The sequence below is a fragment of the Chlorocebus sabaeus genome, chromosome 11 (assembly GCF_047675955.1).
Source record: "Chlorocebus sabaeus isolate Y175 chromosome 11, mChlSab1.0.hap1, whole genome shotgun sequence".
NCBI classification, from domain to species: Eukaryota; Metazoa; Chordata; class Mammalia; order Primates; family Cercopithecidae; genus Chlorocebus; species Chlorocebus sabaeus.
In genome coordinates this window covers 82,882-104,577 of record NC_132914.1, presented here as the reverse complement: position 1 = coordinate 104,577, position 21,696 = coordinate 82,882, and the positions used below count along the sequence as shown (strand labels likewise).

The 21,696-nt window shown below is 51.0% G+C and overlaps 1 pseudogene; it reads left to right on the top strand.

The window, feature by feature from the left end:
- Positions 1-48: 48 nt before the first annotated feature.
- On the top strand, positions 49-7,319 carry LOC140712717 (uncharacterized; annotated as a pseudogene).
- Positions 7,320-21,696: the final 14,377 nt, after the last annotated feature.

The following is a 21,696-nucleotide window of genomic DNA, read 5'->3' as shown; positions in this document are numbered from 1 at the left end:
GTGCAGAGGGCGATGGGCGGGAGGAGCGGGGCCGATATGCCGAAGGAGGCGGCAAGGGGAGAAGCGTGCTCACGGGTAAAAGGGGCGCGGCCGGCTTGACGAAAGGGGCGGGGTGGGGCCAGCAGCAGGATGTGGACAGTAGAAGGAGGGGGAAGTGGGCAAGGGAGAAGTGGGACGTGGCGAGAGGCGTGTCTATGCAGATGGAGTGGGGCCTGGTGAAGGGCGGGGCTGCGCGGGTGAAAAGAGGGGCTCCTGGAGGGCGTAGTGCTATGTTGCGCGGGGCTGTGCAAGTGATGGGAGGAGCTTAGTAAGGGGTGGCTCTTTGCAGGTGAGGAGTGAAGCCTCGTAGGCGGGGATGAGCTGGGCCTTGGGGATGGGGCTTGCAGGCGATGGGGTGGAGCCAGTTGGGCGGGGCTGCAGGCAAGCTGAGCCTTGGGGCGCGGGACTTGCAGCTAGAGGAGGGGCCTTGTGGGGGCAGGGCTGGCAGAAGAGGGTGGGGCTTGGTGATGGACCGGGCTGTTGGAGTGAGGGTAGTGGCCTGGTCGGGGGCTGCCGGAAGCTGGGCCAGGTGTACATTGGTAATCCTCTCTGGACTTCGTCATGTGGCTCAGGCTGTGCCTAGCAGGGAGGCCAGCCCGATCGAGCTGCCGTCTGCACCCTGAGAGCGAGGGCTCCTTCCCCCAGCGCGGGTTAAAGTAGGGAGGCCGGTCCCCATCGAGGGTGGGGTCTCCACCCTTCCATCCTGACAGCGAGGGCTCCTTTCCCCAGCGCGGGTTAAAGCACCGTGTGTCCACCTGTGCAGTGGCTGGTCCAAATGTGCCCTGGAGGGCAGAAACCCTGGGTCCTGCCGCTGGTCCGGGGCATCTGCTTCCCCTTCCTGCAGTTCCTGGGAGGGTCTGTGTGTCCAGGGGGCTCTGATCCCTGCCTCAGGACCACGGGTGAGGGGTCAAGATCGCCCACTTTGGAGCTGGCCGGGATCTTGGTTCTTTGGATCCTCGCTGTGTGGCTCTGGAGCAGTTCTGTCCTCAGGAGAGGGATCCTCACAGCCGCCTCTTGGACCCTAAGGAGAATTAATAGGACGACCCCCGGGTAGCTGCTCGTGGCCCTGTGCGGAGCCAGTCCTGTGTCTCCACCAGTTCCTTCCCTCTGTGCTCCCCCACACTGTCACATCGCCAGCCTTTATTTCCTTTTCCTTGGACCCAGGCAGCGAATGCCCAGCTGGCCTTGGCAGCCCCTTCTCTAATCTATCCTCAAATCACTTCCTGATGGACAGCACTGACCGGCCATTGGCGTGACCAAAACCCCACAAAATAGAACCCAACTTTCCTATTAAACCGTGCAGAGCTGTCCCAGCCCTACTTCCCACAGGCTGTCCTCATTCACCATGGGATCCGTGGTTCTCACCTGGGGCTGGGGGTGCCCCTGGCATCCAGTGGGGAGTGTCAGGGATGTCCCTCCAGGCCCAGTACAGTCTCCCAGCCGGTGGCCAGCAGACAGCAGCACCCAGCCTGATGTCCCTGTGGCTTCCAGTTCCCCGAGGCCAACTGTGCTTTGCTGCCTCTTCGTCCTCTCAGACGGCTGCCCTCTCTCCACCTTCGCTGGTTAGCAGTGTTCCATCCATTAGAGCTCAAAGCACTGCCTCCCGGCAATGCAGCCCCTTCTCCTGGCCTGCCCTCTGCCTGTGCCCCGCCGTCTGCGCCATGTCTTCGCGGGCCCATCAGAGCGAGGCTCCCAAAGAAACGGAGCGGTTCCTGTTTGTGTCTCTGTCCCACCTTCTCTGGACCTGGCACCGTGCCCTTTGCCGACAGAGGTCTTGGGTTGATTGTCAGCAAAGCAGACAATTTGTATGGCTCTAAATGGCTGTGAACATGCTTGATTGGGGTATTTTAAAAATAATTGTATATGTAAACATTTGAGTGTGACACAGGTGGATTTTTGGGCGAATGGTCTTGTTCTTCAGGGAATAACCACAGGCCCATCCACAAGGACCATTTCTGGCTGATTTATGGAACGCTGTTCTACCTGGTTAATTTTGAATGTTATCTCAGCCTGGGAGGTAGCTCAGCATGTGACGAAGTTCACTGGTTTGAATCCTAATCTGCTCCTTAGGAGCTGCACCTTCCATGCCTTCGTTTCTTCCTTGGTTAGGTAGGAAAGGTATGAGCTACCTCAGAGTTGTGAGTGAGGCCTGCATCGAGTGACCGCATTAAAGTGCCAAGAACTGCACCCGGAGGGTTGATATTTAAAGACCTTTAAACATTCCGATGCTGCATTTTAGTACCCGGGTAAAACAGCAAAGTTATGACAGATGCAGACGCAGACCCTCGGTGAGGTGGGGAGCTGATGGCAGGGGGTGGATCACTGACCCTGTAACGAGGGCGTGGTCTGTTCGAGGCTGAACGAAGTGCACATCATTGCATGTACCACGGAGGTCCCTCTCGTGAAGTCCTGGAAGGGTCCATGTGGCTGAGCAGTGTGGTCTGTCCATGACGTCCGGCAGGAGCAGAGCTTTCGGGTGCAGCCTTGCTCTTGTGCGCACAGCCCTCAACGGTCTCAAAAGTCTGAGGCTTAAAGCAGGCTTGGGGTTTCCTTACACCTCCTGGACATCTAATTTGCCTGGCAAACATGTTTTTCTTGGGTGTAAAGGTGAAGGAGTGGGTGATTCTGGTGAAAGTGTACTAATTACTGCACTTCTGGGTCAGTGGCGCTTGGTTGAAGACACTATCTGCCCTGGATGGACATCTCTGGGGTGGTGAGAACCGGTGGCTGGATGTCGCGGGGTTGCCAAGAAGATGCCAATTTTTTCCTTTTTCCTCAGTAACAACACCCTACTTTGTTTAGGGAAGCAGCGCACCCAGCTGAAAATCCAATTCTCTTGCACGGCAGAGCGGCTGGTGACACAGGTCCAGATGCTGGGATGCTGATGGGGGGTCCTGGAGTGGGAGGTGTCAGGAGACTTTCCCGACCCACAGCAGCCCTGGGCTCTTGTCCGGCCTTCTTGTCTGGGGCATGACACCAGGAAGGAAAGCAGCTTCAGGGGCCCGAGGGCCAGAAGGCAGAGTCCTGGTGTGTGGGGCAGGCCTGGGCCAGGCTCCTCGGAGGATGTCACAGAGCTGCTGCCCATGAGGGGACCACCCACCTCTGAGCCCCATGCAGATTTTCCTCTGTAGCCGAGCGAAATCCTGGTACGGTGAGTGAGGCAGTCAGAGGCACCTTTTGTGGAAGGAGGACAAAGCTGGAGAGAAAGAGGTTTTCCTAAAGGCACAAGGCGCTGATTCTGCGTTAGGGATAATTCCTAGGAGTGTGGTTGCTGGTGGGTGGAAAACTGTAGCCAGAGAATAAGTGGGAATGGCCCTTGCTGGTATTTAACTGATTCGTTCACGAATGGTCTGAACAGTTCTAGTGAAAATAATATTTTGGACACAGATGTTTTCATCCTGCCTCACAAGCAGCATGACCGTGGGCTCTTCCATCCTTCCTGGGTGACAGTGAGGGTCTCAGGCCCTTCCGACCCTGTGTTAGCATTTCCCCAGGGTGTGTGTCCTGTCCTGAATAGGCTGGAATGCCTCTGGGTATAGCTGAGCCTCTTGAAAAGGGAAGAGTCATGTGACGTGCTCTGGGTGAACAGGAAAATGAGGGAGGACAGGGAGAGAGTCCCGGAGGTGAGGAGGATGGTGAGCAACACTGGGGACAGGGGACAGAGGGTAGCACCGGGGATGGGGGGACAGAGGGTAACTCTGGGAACAGGGCGGAGGGTAACAGCGGGGACAGGGGATGGAGGGATGGAGGGTAACACCACTTCTCCAGGCTCCTTTGGGGGATGCTGCCGCCTCTCACACACCAGAGTGAAGTCAACAGGCTTCTGTCCCCAGGAGCCCCAGAGCCTGGCAGCTGGGATTGGCCCAGTATGAACCACCGTTCACTGGCTCTGCACCTTGGGACAGGCTCCCTGGTGTTTCCACCCTGTTTTCCCATCTGGACAGTGGAACCCTGAGTGTCCCCGTCACAGCTGTACCCAGAGCCCTGGACTCCAGCATGTCATAGGCACTCATTAGCGTTTCTTTTGTCGTGGTCCGCAGACGAAGTGGCTCTTTCTTTGTGTGTTCACAGCCCTCCTGCTCACTTTAGCTTCTGGGAACACTTTTTAACATAGCTTCGTATGTGGGGAGGACTCAAGTGATTAATTGAATGTTTTATCAGGTGCAGTTCTTCTGTTTCCTAGTTTTGACACTGGGAAAAAATGTCCCCATTGGTGAATTTTCCAGGGACTCCTGTGGTCAGCCTCAGGGTTTCACTCTGTCACTTTCTAATGCAGTACTCTTTGGGAGTCTTTTCAATTAAGCACCGTCATTTAAAAATAAGTTTTATAATATGCAGTTTCAGATTAATTCTTTACCTTTGTGTCTCAGGCAGTGGCTCCTCACCTGTGAGTTGTCAGAAAGTTTCACGCAGTTTTCCAGGGCGGCCTTTGCATTTACTGGAACTATTAAGAGCTCCTTCCTGCTTCCCGTGATTGACACGCAGTGCACGTGAGGCCATGCGTGGCTTAGCGTCTTCTGCGGGTTTACAGGGCACTTTCTGTTCTTCCCCACGCCGGCTCTGCTGTGCCGAGTATTCGCTGCGGGCAACGGTCACACTGTCTGGCACAGGCCACCGGGCAGACTTCACGTAGTGGAGCCTGCAGAATGGCAGAGCCCGGCCTCCTCGCCGCCCTTCACAGGGAGCAGAAAGCGCAAGCCTGTGATCAGAGCTGTGCTAGCCCAGAAAGCCTCCGAACAGGTTGAATTGAGGAATCGGCTCCTACCAACTGCCCATGTTTAGGATGTGTTTGAGTGTTTGTGATTTTTCCTGCACTGAAGCTACTGGGCTGGCTCTGAGTCACCGTCACGGGACTTCACTTGCCCCCAACGGGAAGCGGCGGGGGTGGAGGGCCGCACAGAGGCTTGCCGCCGTGATAATGAAGGGCTTGTCGCCTCTTGGGACAGCGAGTTCAAGCTCTTTGTAATTGTCAGCGTAAAGAGTGACCCGCTGAGGACACGGCTGTAATTCAGGGTGGCATGGTTGATTGTCATCGTTGATATCAGGTGCCTGCCTCTAAAATGACGGTACCCGTAGTGCGGCTCCAGGAGGGCAGTTCCTGCCAAACACACGTGCTCCTGGGCCCCTGCAACCAAGCTCGTGCTGCCAGCCACGCCTGCAGCTGTGGGTGCAGCGGGGTCTTCATGGCACTGAGCGCCTCCGTCCTTTGCTTGTGAGGCCCAGCCCTCCGTCCCACCTGGTCCCCAGTGCGGCTCCTCCCTGGGTTCTCCCAGCCCCGTGCAGACCTCCGTCTTCACAGCTTCCCTAGTTTTCTCGTGGGCGCCCCAGGTGGGTGCCTGGGCAAGGTTCTTGTGTTAGTCGAGTTCTCTCCAGCCTTCCCTGGCTTGTGGCAACAGCAGGTCCCTTCAGATGAGTCAGCCAGCTGTGTGCCTGCATGTTCAGGATACCTATTAGGGGCCTTTCTCAGGTCAGAGCAAGACGGACTCTCACCTCCTCCGTGGAACTTTGGAGCCCGCCCTGGAGAGACTCCAGCCACGTCCAGAGGGGCCGCCCAGGTCCCCGCTGTCTGGTGGGAGTGACTTCTGAGCCACTCGAGGCCCCACTTTGTGTTCCTGCACCCCACAAAGCCACTTAAAGCGCCATGTTCTGATGCCGTGTGCCTCTGGAGTGTGGCACACAAGCCTGGACGGGGATCTGAGCGGTCGCTGCCTTCCTCAGGCTGCGCTTGTGTTTTGGGTCCCCTGGAGCACTCGTGGCTGTGATTCTCACTGCTGTCTGGGCTCCCCTAGACAGTCTCACCCGCAGCCTGAGGGCCACATCGGCAGCCACTGAGGAGCCGGCAGGTCCGGCGTTGGTCTCACTCAGTCCTTCTCGACTTTGGTGACAGAGGAGACAGCAAAGCTTCAGCTGGGAGCCCCAGGCCTTCTCTGCTTGGGGCCTTGGAACTGAGATAGCACAGATCCTGCCATCCACATGCTGGGGGCCCCGCTGTGCCGCTCCCTCCTCTGGTCAGGGGCCGCGCCCTTGGGCTGGGCAGCTCCGGGTCCTTGCACTCAGGGGCTCAGGGTGGGTGTTGGATGCAGAGAGGAGAAGGGCGGCGGTTTGAGCCCAACTGTGTTGGTTTCACTTTCTGCCTTTTGTCCCTAAGTACCTTTGCAAAGTTTTCCAAATGAAAACTCAGAAGGTAATTTTAATGACTGGAATCTGTGAATTCCATGGAAGCCAAGTCTGTCCACCTCTTTCAGCCACCTCACTTCTCCCCATTGGGGCTGATTTTGGCAGCATTCATAGGGGCAGGGACGCAAGGGGTGGTGGCCAGCCCTCAACCCTGCATTCCTCTCCTCCTCCCCTCAGCGCCACAGCATTTCGGTGTCATCCCCTTCCCTGCACGCGTCCTCATGAAAACCAAGTGTGGCTGGAGGGAGACGCCTGCGCCCGCTCCCGTGACCTTCCCGGCCAGCTCGGCTGCAGCGGCCCCTCGGCAGGCATCTGTCTGGTGCTGCCTCCGTGCTCCTCCCGTCACCTGACGCTCGTGCTCCTGAATCTTCACGCGTGTGCTCCGTGCAGCCACGTCACAGGCTCCCTGGAAATGGAGACAGTGTCTCACGCCGGTCAGAAGGCTCTTCTCTGTCCACTGAATAGTCCAACACGGAATCATTCCTCTATTATTATTTATGCTTTGTTATGTAGAACTGGAATGAAGAAAAAGTGAATTTAGACATTACAGCCCTCAGGTTGAAGCTGGGTAATTGCATTAGGGAATTAAATGAGAGCATTTGAGCTTCTTGAGTCCTAATTCTACATCTTCGTATCCCCATTACCCCATACCCAGTGTCTAACACAGCTCTTGGTCTAGGAGTTTCTTGATAAATGCTTATTGAATTGAACTGGACTGAGTTTAACATTCCCACCCAGAGTTAGAAGCCAGTCCCTGAGCAAATTGCATTGAGAACGTGAGTTTGACGTTACTGTGGTAAGGGGTATCCTACACAACATAATTCCTAGTCAATATCAGGTATTTAGTCAAATAGACTTAAGTATAGAGAGGCATTGGCCCATCTGGCAAAAGGGCAAGGCACGGTGCTTTAGATCCAGGTCCGCAATATCAACTATGAAAATAAAACGTTGTCAACTCCAATTACAGCCCTGTCCTCAGCTGGTCACTGTTTACACTAACAATTATAAACAGCTTGAACTTGCTGTCCTGAGAGGCAACACACCCTCCATTCTCTCTGCAGTGCAGCTGCCTTGGTGGATGGAACATGCCCCTCCTCCCTCCCTCCCTCCCTCCCTCCCCCCTCCCTCCCTCCCCCCTCCTTTCTCCCTCCCCCCTCCTTTCTCCCTCCCCCCTCCTTTCTCCCTCCCTTCCCTTCCTATCTCCCGCCCTACCCCTCCTCTCTCCCTCCCTACCCCCTCCTCTCTCTCTCCCTCCCCCTCCTCTCTCCCTCCCTCCCCCCTCCTCTCTCCCTCCCTCCCCCCTCATTCTTCCTGTCTTCTCTCACCTTTCTCCCTCCACCTTCTCTCCTGGGTGAGGCACAGAAGAGAAGAGACCTCAGGAATCTTCTGCTTCATCCAAGCAGCTTGGGGGCAACATCAACAGCTGCAATTTGGCTGTCCCAGCAGGTGCCTCAGGGCAGCCTTTCTAATGGGAATCCTGGAATCATGTCTTTCCTTAATGTGTCCTAAAGGCTGGAGGACATGAAGTGAAACAATGCTCCATGCTCAGTCCTGTGATTTTGTGTATTTATTGGACTTACTTTGAAATTAAACTAAATGATACCCAAGGTAGAGCATTAAAAAAAGAAAAAACAGGCTACAGTGTTTGAAAAACAAACAAAATCATTTGGTTTGTTGGTTCTTAGACCTTCACAGGCTCCTAGGTCACACGTTTCAGTTTCTCAGTGAGTGACATTCTCTCCGGAAGCTGTGTCAGCCTCTTGTTTAATGATATCAGCCACAGCAGAAAGAAGCACTCCGTAGGCCCCGTGCTCAGCACCTTGGCATGAGCTCCTGCCATCTTCTGTTCATGCTCATCACAGCTCTGTGCAGTGGGCGTCCTCCTGATCCATATGGGAGGATGGAGGATGGAGGCAGAAGGGTGAGTGACAGCAGGATCACATGAGGGGTGTCTCCCGAGGTAGGGAGGGGAGCCGGCCCAGGACCTCAGTGCCCATTGCGTCCTTCCTCCTCCTCTTCTGCCTCTCCGTGACTGTTTAATTCAGACTGCAGGGACAGATGTGAGTATGTGCAGAGCGTGTGTGCACCCCTGGGGGTGCGTGCTTATATTGGCAGGAAGGGGTGTGAGCATGTACAGAGCGTGTGTGCACACCTTGGGGATGTGTGCTGGCATTGGCAGGGACAGATGTGTACAGAGCATGTGTGCACACCTCGGGGGTGTGTACTGTTGTCATGGACAGACGTGAGCGTGTACAGAGTGTGTTTGCACCCCCGGGGGTGTGTGCTGGTGTTGGCGGGGACCGATGTGTACAGAGCGTGTGTGCACACCTGGGGGTGTGTACTGGTATTGGCATGGACAGACATGAACGTGTACAGAGCATGGGTGCACACCTGGGGGTATGTGCTTATGTTGTTTTGTAAGCGGAAAATATGTGGCCCATTGCGTCAGGCGGCGATGCGCCCATGCTGAGTCTGTCAGTGGCCCTTGGGTTGGGGTCTCCATCTCCCCAGATAGCACTGGAGTGTCTTGAGGTTTCAGATTCTTCCTCTCTGGGTACTTGGGCCTCCTCAGGACCAAACATCAGAACCAGCCAACTGCAAACTACAAGAACGTTCAAATACATCTTCAGTAGGAAAAACAAAAGCAACTGGAATAATTTTCCAACATGACCCCGTGGTTAAGCCGTTAGATACTCCAGCCAACAGATTGAGTCACTTTAAAATTCACACCATTTAAAATGGTTGTGAGAGTTGCAGAACTTTACTTCTAAACTTTGAAATAATTGAAGCGTTCTACTCCACTTGCTTACAACCTAGGGTTGGGGATAACTTTCAGTCCAAAGTAGCAACCTTCTAAATCCAGCTTAGATGTGAGGCTCCCACTGACACAGGAAGAGACAGTGGCCCTTGTTTATTCTCCTGTGTTCAGATACTTTGTCATTTCTTTTGTATCCTGATCATCACTTCTGCTTTTCCAATTCAAACTAAAGGGAGTTTAGTTCTGTTTTGGAGAAGCTGTAGTTAGTGGTTTCTTTTCATGGTTTGCTTAATCTCTTAAGTCTGGTGCTTGCATTTACCCAAATGGACTTTTCTTTAGTACAACAGTGCCGTAGCCCAGGGCTTCTCCCTCCATATCTGCTCCCCAGGAGGCCCCCTAGAAATGAGTGCTGGAGATCCAGCCCCTCTCCGTGTGCTGTTTTCTTTGAGTCCAAGGTAGGTTTGGCTCAGAGAAGAAAACGGGCCTCCAGGTTAGGTGCCTCTGATTGCTTGCTTGTGAAATGTTTAATGATAAGGCGCCTTCCAAACTAATTTTACACATTGATAGCTGTAGCTTGAAGTATCACTGCAGTCATAAGAACAAGAACACTCCCATAAAGTAGATAGGCAGAAAAAGCCATAAAAGTTTAATAAAGTGCAAATAAAATGGTGTTGTAAGAATGTACAGTGGGAAATGCTCTCAGTCCAGATAGATCGGCTGTGGCGTCCTCCTGTAAATACATTCAGCCACATGTGGCCCTGATCGCAATCACTACTGTGAATTGTGATCCGGAATGTTCTTGGGGTCCGATGCCTGGGCTGTGCCAGCAGCTGAGTCTGATTGGGCATCACGGTGGCGATGTGCTTTGCGCGGCCAGCTGGGCTGAGGGGTGGACACCCGTGCACTCGCCACGTGCAGGCGTTATTCTGGTGATGGGGTTGCACGCGGAGCGGCTTGTCCACCTGGGCTACTTAAAGTACCGGGAACTCAACCACGGGCGGGTGCGTCCCAACATAGGAGCTGCCGTTTTTTTTTTTTTTTTTTTTTTTAATCCAGGGCCCTCTGGCTCTGCAGACCCTGGCCGCCGGTCCCTGAGCCCATGGGGAGGCACCGGAGGGCTCTGCTGGGCCATGGAGGTCCCCGAACAGGTGGTCGCTCATTGCTTGTGCAGTGGTCCATGGCCTGTGAGTTTATTCCCGGCGTCTGTGTGGGTGAGGTTAACCAGTTCACAGCTGGGCACTTACCCCTTACACAGGTGACACTAGTTAAAGTGGAATCTATACTAGCTCGCACGGGAGTGCGTGAGATGCTGGGAGGTTGGGGAGGCTTGGCCATAGCACTGGAGCCTGGGTTCCTGACGTTCTGCGTCTTCCTGTTGGGCCATCAGGGCCGTTGTGGGTTCTGAAGACTGGTGGGTGCCATATGGACCAGGGGATGTGTGAAGCCTCTAGAGGCCACAGGAGGGAAGGAGATGTTCGCTTCCCCCAGAGCCAGCCTTGCTGACACCTGGGCGTTAGCTGGTGGGACCTGTTTTGGACTCCAGCTTCCAGAAATGTGAGAAAATAAGTCAGTGTTTAGGGCGCTAAATTTGGGGTGATTTAGTGGAGAAATAGAAAACTAGCCTACAAAGGTGCACGCATTGAAATGTGCTCTGTCCAGGTGTTCAGAGTGGCGTGAGGGGGATGGCATCAGGGTTCTGGGAACTGTGCAGTTTTACTGAAGGAAGGGGGCTTGCCACGCCTTTCCTCATGTAACTGAAGGTATGTATGCCTGCCACACCGCCCAGGAGACGGGGACTAGAATTCTGACTTTATTTTATTTTTTTATTTTTTTGAGATAGAGTCTCGCTCTGTTGCCCAGGCTGGAGTGCAGTGCCCGGATCTTGGGTTTATACCATTCCCCTGCCTCAGCCTCCCAAGTAGCTGGGACTACAGACGCCCACCACCACGCTTGGCTAATATTTTGTATTTTTTAGTAGAGATGGGGTTTCACCGTGTTAGCCAGGATGGTCTCGATCTCCTGACCTCGTGATCCACCCGTCTTGGCCTCCCAAAGTGCTGGGATTACAGGCTTGAGCCACTGCGCCCGGCTTCTGACTTTATTTCTTATGGGAACCAAGCCACAGTCAGAACACGGTGAGGGCTGAAAGGAGCTTCCTACAGCCTGAACTGGGAAAAGAAATCGCAAGTAGTTTGTGTTTTTCTACACAGACCTGTCCTTTCAGATTTTGTTAAGTTCTGGAAAAAGGGAGAAGCCAGGCACACCTCGGGGAGGGACAGTGTTTCTGCAGGTGGTGCGGCTTCAGCCTGAACATGGCCGTGTGGCTGGGAGGCTCAGAAACTGCCCTCCAAGGGCACTCATCTGTTCCTTATTGCACTAATACCGCGTTTACAGAAATCCACAGAAATTACAGAGCAGTGCGGGAGGTCTCTGGATGGGTTTGTGTGGGCTGAGGTCACGGGGTGTTGTCCCAAGTGCTTATCCTGATCTGGCAGAGGCTCTGTTCCGAAATAATTATTCCACAGTTTCAGAGCCTGTATCTGAGGGATAATCTTTTAACTTTGTTGCATAAAAGCAAACAAAGTATGTTTTTGAGGGTCTAAAAATCCATTTAGTAGTCATAGCTGTAAACTCAAATATGGGGCTTTGGGATGGAGTGAAAACCACCATCACCTGGCGTGGACGCTGCGTGGTAGTTTTAGCGTGGTGGCCTGCTCGTGCCTTGAGCTCCATCTGCAGTGTGAGCAACAGCTGTGCATTTGAGAAATGTGGGCAGGTCAGCTTGTTCCTCCAGGGGCCTACGGGCGTCCGGGTGAGGGGCCTGGGATGAGGCCATGTCAGTGGGAAGGAGCTTGGTTGTGTCAGCCGATGTCTTCCTCTACAGACCCACAAGCCAGCCAGAACCCAGTTTTCCTTTGGTCATCTAATGTCAGAAAAAAAACCTGTTAGAGATTCTCATAATTTATATTAATCATTTGACCATGCATAAAATGTTATAAATGCATGAGGCTTTACAACTTCGCAGATGTGTAACTCACATGTTATGATTGAATCAAACTGTTGAAGATACTTGTTTCACTTGAAGGTGTTTAGCATTTTATGTGCAAACCAAATGCCACTAGCATTTTGAAAGAGTATTTTGGAATTTTAAACAGTGGGACAGTGCTGGTGAGGTGGACATGACCTCAAGTTCTTGGAGCTTGCAAGCAAGCAGGATTCCTAAATTGTCACACCTGCAGTGCTGGAAGTCAAAGTGGGTTTCTGTAAACGAGGTATTAGTGCAATAAGGAACAGATGAGTGCCCTTGGAGGGCAGTTTCTGAGCCTCCCAGACACCTAGGAAGAAGCCGGGGTGGGGGAAGTTACCTACCAGAACCTGGATGGTGGAGCCGGGTTTGCTGGTGGCCCTGCATGGCAGGTCATTACGTGCAATAAGGAACAGGTGACTGCCCTTGAGGGCGGTTTCTTGGCCCCCTTCAGAACCGCAAGTGGAAGACGCCCCAAGGTGGGGGTTCGGTTATCCACAGGAGCCTGGATGGTGGAGCCGGGTTTGCTGGTGGACCTGCGTGACAGGTCATTACATGCAATAAGGAACAGGTGAGTGCCCTTGAGGGCGGTTTCTCGGCCCCCTTTGGAACCGCAAGTAGAAGACGCCCCAAGGTGAGGGTTCGGTTATCCACAGGAGCCTGGATAGTGGGGCTGGGTTTGCTGGTGGCTGCTGCGCGGCAGGTCACTGTGTGGAGTGATGGGAGGTGAGTGGCGTGGGAATAGAGGACGCACCCTCCACAGCTACTGGTGGGAGTTGGCTCTGGTAGCAGAGGGGGCATAGAGGGATTCCCATCAGGGTCAACGCGGCTGGGGTCCCACGTGTGCTGGACGCCGAGGTGTGGCTATATGTGATCTCAGTCTCCACAGCCGCCCTGGGAAGTGGGTTCAGTTCCTTCCCATCTCACATTTGAGAAATCTCGGGCTCATATCACAGCTGGGTAGGGTGGAACTAATGTCTCAGGCAGGATGTTGGCCCCAGAGCCCAGCTCTTACACCCCCGTGCTATTTTCAGTTCACCAAGCTTGTAGAGAGGTGTAAGGTGGTGGGGGGCAGCTGAGAAACCAACACAATAGAGGGGAGCAGGAGACAGGCAGTGCTTGGGAGGTCTGGGTGTGGGGGGCACCTCTGGGCCTGTGAACCCCGTTCTGCGCTCCTGGCTTGCCCAACTTTGACCCTCAGCCACATGCTGCACGCTTTAGGTGAAAGCTCAGTCCCTCGAGTGGTGCAGGCATCTTTTCTCCCTGGTTTTGCCTCTCCTTAAATCACGGAGTCTCTGGGGATGGCGGGGTGGTTGGTGGCCTATGGGATTTGCCCTCCACTTCCCCATCCTTGTCCTGTCTGACCTGTTACCTGGATGTGTCTCTTCAGAGCCTGCAAATCAGTGGAGACCATGGCAGCCTCTCGCTGACCGGCCTCTCAAACTTTTTTATTCATCAGAATCGTATTAAATGCTGATTCCTAGGCACCCCATTAGACTCTATGCCTGCCTGGCATGGGTACTTTGAGGAAGGTAGAGGGTTGCTGGGCTGTTCGAGGAGGGAATTTGCATTTGTAGAATGTCCACTGTGGTCCTTCCAGCACTCGACTTTCCATGCACACGTGGCATTAAACCTGGAGTCCTCTGGGTGCTGTGCTGGTGAGGAAGCCCCAGCTGGATGAGGGGCTGCTGGGGCTCGGACTTGATTCCTGGGCTGGGGGCTGTGGGCTTGTTCTCTTCAGTGGGCCTGCTGATGGGATGCCCTGAGAAGTCCTGTGCACTCGGGAAGGTGCAGAGACAGGCTCAGGAAATACAGACCATGGATTTAAAAATGCCTATTGGAAAATCTTTTAGGAGCAAATTAATTTGCATCTGAAGACAATCATTGCTTGAATAATTGGTTTGTTTACAAAATTGGTCCTATGAACAGATTAAAGTTTTCATTCATGCCTTTTCTATAACGTAAATAGGAGCTATTACCGCAACCTAAATTAGCTTTAAATTTTGTATCAGATTGCAGTCCAGATATAAAATGGAGGAATTTAGTACTTGGAACCCAGAGTGAAGAGAACAGAATGGCTTTGGTTTCTCAAAAGCGTGTGATTTGAGGGAGTGACCTGGGATGAAGAGAAGTGGCTGGAGTCATTACACTCAATGAGGTGATCTGCCCCAGCCTTTCTCCATTGTCTTCTGGATAAAAGGGCGATAAATATGTAAAAATTCAGCATTGAGTTCGTTTCTGCCCTGAGCTTCTCATACGGTCATTAATGTGACGGGGCTGTATCTGTGAAGCCTCCATACAGGTACAAAGGAATTAGGCTAGAGTACGGTGGCCTGCGACCTGTGGCATCTGGGCCGTGTGTCATTTCTTAAAGCCCTTTTGGGTGAAATGACAGTCGCAATGTCTGTTGTTCGGAGAAGTGTAATCTCACGTATGAGATGCAGGTTTTAAACACCAAAACCAGGAAGATTGGTGGGAGTGGCTGTCTTCCAAGTGGTTTTCTGTGCTGCCATGGATGAGGCGTGGATGTGTCATCCGTTGGTGAGGTCCACTGGTGGAGGGGCTAAGCAAACCCGGGTGTGTGTGTGTGTGAAGCTACATCTCTTCTGGCATCCCAAGTAAATAGACATTTTGTAAAACTTGTGAATTTGACCCTGAGTGTTGAAGTCTGGTGCAGTGTCTTGAGCCCTCTTCTGCACTGAGGGAGAGTGACTGTAAATGACAGATTCCTCAGTGGTGAAAGTTCAAATTTAGCTTCCCTGAGGAAGCCAGACCTCAGTCACCCATGTCTCCATTGTAAACACTGCAGCCCCTACACGGGTGGCTGCAAGTTTCCAGGCTCTCCTTGGAGAAGCAGCCGTGCGGTGCTTGGTGATCTGATAACATCAGCCACCTTCTGTCTCCTGTCTAATCACGGTACAAATGGTTCTCCTACAAGGAAATGGATCTGGTTTCTTCCCCGATCGTTGGAAGAAGCAGCCCACCTAGGGACTGCACCATCCTCTGCACTTTCACAGCGAAGCCTGTGTCTGTCTCCGAGGTGTGTCATGTGTGTCCTGGGAATCGCGGGAATTGCCTCCTTAATTCTTCCTGCTTTTGAGGGCTCAGGCAGCTCTGCCTATTTCACCCGGATGAGCAGCGGGTAGTCTCTGGCTGCTGTGGGACCAGGGCTTGTGTTTCACCCGGGACGAGCAGCAGGTGGTCTCTGGCTGCTGTGGGCCTAGGGCTTGGGTTGCGTCATCACATCCGGTGGCCTGTCCAGGTGGGCATCATTGTCTTTTGCCTGTTGGCTGAGGCAGCTGTGATGCCATGGGGGTCATGCTTGTGTCAGGGCCAATCCATTTCTTCCTGTGCACACCTCTCCTGCTGGAGTGCCTTTCCTTATGATGACGTGTTGAATTAGCGTGGAGAATGCAGAGAGGCTCTGGGCCTCTCTCTCCCATTATTCCCTGGAGCTGTGATGCCTGACAAGGGAGCCCATATCCAGAGGCTCCTTTAAATTTAATTAGAATAAAGATTTGATTACATAGCTAAACACATTTGAAAAGTACTTCACAGATTAAATTCCAGATTCAGCCCTTCAGACCCAGTGGCCACGTTTCGGGGCTCAGCAGCTGTAGGTGGCTGTTGTCTTTCTGTGTTGGCTGAGCAGATTGGGGCGTTTCCAGTTCAGCAGGCAGTTCTCTTGCATGGCTTTGCCTGTGGTGAGGGCACCTTGGCTGGAGAGCCTTGTGGGAATCCCTTAGGCCTCTGGCTGCAGCTAGGCTGCACGGTTCTGCCCCGGGTCCTCTGCAGGTTCAGATGGATCCCACCACAGAGCCAGCACTGCTAGACTTGTGGTACTCTGTGCAGACAGCAGAGGGGATATCCGGGCCTTGCAGGGACTGGGGTTGATGGGTCTCCCTGGCCAGGCTCCCGTCTCTGAGTCTTCAGGGGAAATGCATCCACCATCCAAACTGCAGGCTTCTCGGTGGATGGTGAATTGAGTCACGCAGAGTGACTAGGCTTGGGCTCCTGACCAGCGTGGAACCTGATGATACCTTTAGGTGGAACCTGACATGCTTCCGTGTGTACATAGCAAAGAGAATGCAGCGTTTTAGAGGTGGAAGGTTCTGGGAGTATTGGCCGTTGGTGATTGTCCTGCCGTGGAGGACTTTGAATGCAGGCCCTGGTTTCCTGGTCCCTTCTGTGGGCATCCCTGAAGACCCCGGGCTGGAAGAAGGCAGGGGAGATGGGAGGGTGACAAGAGGTCAGGTGTTTCCAGCTGTGAGGAGTGATGCCATCAGATGGCTGAGATCAGGAGGGTGGTGGCTGGGGGACCAAAGCAGGGGTGCATGGAAATGCCATGTTTCCCGGGGCATGGGGAGGACATCTTGAACTCTATTCCTGGGCAACAGTTCTTCCATTCTCAGGAATCTGTGCCATTGTAATTGACTAGCAAATTCTGTAATTGCTCTAATTACTGTTAAGTCCCCATCCCAATTACCATGAATTAGCAACAGTGATAAGTTTCCCTGGTCAAGCCTTGCCAAGAAAAAACAGTGGAACTAGTTTTAGTTGCCTTGAGTTCCCTCCAAATCGGATTCCTAAGCGGAGTGTGTCCCCACAGCTGCTGCAGTTCCTCCTGGGCCTGTCAGGCACATTCTAGACATTCACATCTCTGCTGAGATGCAGGCGTGCACATTATAGAAAATCGCACTGCGCTGTGATCGGCTTGAGCTGACGTTTTCTAGGTGGGATGTGGAGGCGGAGGACCTGTGAGAGACTGTCCGAGCATCCTCATTGACTTGGAGCAGGTGCACATCTGTTATTCAAAAGTTCTAATGCGATGAAATTAGAAATAAGAAATTTTAACATTCACGTGTTATGAACTCTGTTCAATGATTTCCTCTGAAATGAGAGACTATTTACGGATGAGGCAGTCAGCCTGCAGCTCTCCTTAGAACTGTCCTAGACCTCGATGCCATCCTATGGCCTCTTCCTGGGTGTGGGGTGCTCTGCTTGAAGCAAAACCAAAGGAAAGAACATGGTCCTGTGTGCATCACTACTACAGCCAGCTCAACACACACACACCCACTGGGGGGGGCCGGATCACTTAGCATTTTAAATGCATTTAACATTAAACCAGCAAGTCAGCCAGTGCTTTCTGTAACCAAGCTGCCTGGCTCATGGAAGCCTGACACTTGACTTTTCGGAAGAGAATACTTCTGTGGGGTATCAATATTTGTCTCATTTCTTGAGACTTTGTTCAAAGTGATGAACGTGTGTAAATTAGGACCTTTTTGTGTAAATTGGGCCACAGAGCTCTCTAGACACAGGGGAGTAAACGGCTGTGAAAGATGCCACCTGATGTGAGCCGTGGCCAGGCACTTTGGAACCTGGGATCCCATCTTCATCCTTTCAAAGGATGTAGAGGGATCCACCTGATGTGAGCCGTGGCCGGGCACTTTGGAACCTGGGATCCCATCTCCAGCCTTTCAAAGGACATAGAGGAGTATAAAATGCAGATGGGAGACTTCATATTTTTGGTATCTCTGTTCTTTTGAAATCAAAGTACAAAGAAAAAGTTTTGCCTTGAGGTCTTACCCCATACTTGTTTTTCTCCTGAGGTTTTGAAATTTTCTTAACTTTTTTCTCCCCTGATCCTTGGGGAACTTCTATCTCCATATCTCAAAAGATATGGTTAAATTCAACACTGAAATTTAAAAACATGTTTCACATTTTTGTTTTAACTGATATATCTGACATTGGTGAAGAAGTAAGTGGGCATATTGGTTTATTTTTATTTTTTTGAGACAGTCTTACTCTGTTGCCCAGGCTGGAATGCAATGGCATGATCTTGGCTCACTGCAGCCTCACCTCCTGGTTCACGCCATTCTCCTGCCTCAGTCTCCTGAGTAGCTGAGATAAGTGCCTGCTACCATGGCTGGTTCATTTTTGTATTAGTAGAGACGGGGTTTCAACATGTTGTCCAGGCTGGTCTTGAACTCCTGACCTCAGGTGATCCACTCACCTTGGCCTCCCAAAGTGCTGGGATTACAGGCATAAGCCACCATACTCGGCCTGGGATATTCTTGATTGTAACTGTAATAGATCCCTTTAACAAAAACAAAACAACAACCAAAAAAAGCTGTCTGAAAAGTCCTAAAATTAAAGAGCTCACTTGGACAGGGATTTGGACACCAGTTGAATGGCCCTGCACAAACCATAGTTACATGGGCCACTAGGCCTGTTAGATCCTTAGGGTATTTGAAGTCGTGGGGTTATTTGCATTTCTGCCTCTGGATATCATGTTAGTAGGAATTCAGCTAGTGTTTGAGGGCCAGGCTCAGATCTGGGAAAACAAGAGCCCCTGCCCTCATGGCACTTCTCGTGTGTGTGTGTGTGTGTGTGTGTGTATAAAATAGCATAAGATTTTTTTTTTTTTCCAATGAGCTGGGAAGATGGAAAAACAAGCTTAAAATGTTCACTTGTTCAGAAGAAGGGAAATGCAAGGAATACTCAGCTTTGCTGCTGCTGAAGGAGGCCCCTGGCAGAGGTCGTTTCAGAGGTGGGGTCTCTCTCAAAGGTGGTAAAAGGGAAATAGGATGCCCCATCTGGTTTGCCAGAGATGGGGAGTTAGTATCCCCAAAACAGCCTCAGTGTTCTGGCAAAGGCTTCAGAAAACCAGCTAGGGTGTGGGACCTTGTTGGCCACTGGGTAGAAGGAAAACATTGCTGGTCCTGAGAACTGTACTGTTCTTCCACTACAATAAAAGAACTACCTGAGGCTGGGTAATAAGGAAAAAAAGGTTTAATCGGCATACAGTTCTGTGGGCTGTACAGGCTTCTACATCTGGGGAAACTGACAATCAGGGTGGAAGGTGAAGAGGAGGCAGGCATGCCTTCACATGGCTGGAAGGGGAAGGTGCCATGTACCTCCAAACAACCAGATCTCAGGAGAACTGTCACGAGGACAGCACTTGGGGGGGATTTTGCTAAACCATTAGAAACCACCGCCATGAGTCAATCACCTCCCACCAGGGCTCACTTCCAACACAGGGTTAGAGTTCAGCATGAGATTTGGGTGGGGACACACAGCCACACCATGTCAGGCTTCCCATTCTTCTCCTGCACGTGCTTCGCAAATGGTTCTGTCATTAGTTTTTCTTTTTGTTGATACATAATATATATACATATTTTCGGAATGCATGTGATATTTTGATTCATCCCTATATTGATTAAATCTGGGTACTTGGGATGTCTTTCACTTCAAACATTTTCTTTTCCTTGTGCTGGTAATGTTCAAATTATTCTCTCCTAGCTGTTTTGAAATATACAGTAGATGACCCACTGCCATCCCCCTGCTGATTTGTCAATAGTAGGTCTTGTGCTCCCATTAGGCTGTTTGTGCCCGTTACCAGCCTCTGCCCATCCTGCTTATGAGTGGGCTCTGCTGGGCCCTGTTCACCACCTACTCTTGGCCTCCATGAGATCTCTCAGCTCCTGCTTGAGTGAGAACATGCGCTGTTTCTTTGCTTGGCTCATTTGCTTAACGTAATGTACTCCAGCTCCATCCATGCTGCCGCAGATGACAGGGCTCTCTGCTGTGTGGTGGAGTATTGCTTCTGTGTATGTTCGGGCCACGTTCCGTTCATCCCCTGTTGATGGGGTCTCGGGTGATTCCAGACCTTGGCTGATGTGGATGATGCTGCATTGAAGCTGGGAGCAGTCACTGACTTTTATACTTGGGGGACGTGAGCCACTTCTTTGTTCTCAAGCAGCCTATCCCCAAAGCCCTCCGTGGAATGCTGTATTCCTTTGTGCCCATGGATTCCACTAGGATGAACCACTGGGAAGGGGCTTTGAGTGAACTCTTGGGTTTCTGTCTTCAATTGGTACCTGGCTGCACTAACCAAGCGGGGGTCCCAGTGACCCTGGACACGACCTCACATAAGGTCCAAAGATGTAGTTAGGTTCTTTTTTTAAACTTTTTTTAAAAAAAAACAAACTATAGCTGAACCAGGTCAAAAGTGTTATCAGTTAGTGTTTTTCATATTGGAAAGGTGTATATTTTATTTTCTATGAAGGAAAAAAACCCTGTTAAATACTCTAACTGCAGATTAAATCATGTCAAGGAAAGAGGTACTATTTTGGGGGAAAATTACCCCTTCATGTCAAAGATCAAGGAGATGACTTACATTGTTTAACTGAGTTAATTTTGAAATCTTAAGTGGTTTTGAGAAAATGAGCTGTGGATGCTGCAAGACATGAGACTGAGGCTGATTTAATGTCAGCCCTGACAGAATGTGGCTAATATATATATTTTTTGTCTTTATAGCAGCATGATTTATTTATTTATTTTTAAATTTATTTATTATACTTTAAGTTGTAGGGTACATGTACATAATGTGCAGGTTTGTTACATATGTATACTTGTGCCATGTTGGTGTGCTGCAACCATCAACTCGTCATTTACATCAGGTATAACTCCCAATGCAATCCCTCCCCCCCCCTCCCCCATGATAGGCCCCGGTGTGTGATGTTCCCCTTCCCGAGTCCAAGTGATCTCATTGTTCAGTTCCCACCTATGAGTGAGAACATGTGGTGTTTGGTTTTCTGTTCTTGTGATAGTTTGCTAAGAATGATGGTTTCCAGCTGCATCCATGTCCCTACAAAGGACACAAATTCATCCTTTTTTATGGCTGCATAGTATTCCATGGTGTATATGTGCCACATTTTCTTAATCCAATCTGTCACTGGTGGACATTTGGGTTGATTCCAAGTCTTTGCTATTGTGAATAGTGCCGCAATAAACATACGTGTGCATGTGTCTTTATAGCAGCATAATTTATAATCCTTTGGGTATATACCCAGTAATAGGATGGCTGGGTCATATGGTACATCTAGTTCTAGATCCTTGAGGAATCGCCATACTGTTTTCCATAATGGTTGAACTAGTTTACAATCCCACCAACAGTGTAAAAGTGTTCCTATTTCTCCACATCCTCTCCAGCACCTGTTGTTTCTTGACTTTTTAATGTTTGCCATTCTGACTGGTGTGAGATGGTATCTCATTGTGGTTTTGATTTGCATTTCTCTGATGGCCAGTGATGGTGAGCATTTTTTCGTGTGTCTGTTGGCTGTATGAATGTCTTCTTTTGAGAAATGTCTGTTCATATCCTTTGCCCACTTTTTGATGGGGTTTTTTTTTTCTTGTAAATTTGTTTGAGTTCTTTGTAGGTTCTGGATATTAACCCTTTGTCAGATGAGTAGATTGCAAAAATTTTCTCCCATTCTGTAGGTTGCCTGTTCACTCTGATGGCAGTTTCTTTTGCTGTGCAGAAGCTCTTTAGTTTAATGAGATCCCATTTGTCAATTTTGGCTTTTGCTGCTGTTGCTTTTGGTGTTTTAGACATGAAGTCTTTGCCCATGCCTATGTCCTGAGTGGTACTACCTAGGTTTTCCTCTAGGACTTTTATGGTATTAGGTCTAACATTTAAGTCTCTAATCCATCTTGAATTAATTTTCGTATAAGGAGTAAGGAAAGGATCCAGTTTCAGCTTTCTACTTATGGCTAGCCAGTTTTCCCAGCACCATTTATTAAATAGGGAATCCTTTCCCCATTTCTTGTTTCTCTCAGGTTTGTCAAAGATCAGATGGCTGTAGATGTGTGGTATTATTTCTGAGGACTCTGTTCCGTTCCATTGATCTATATA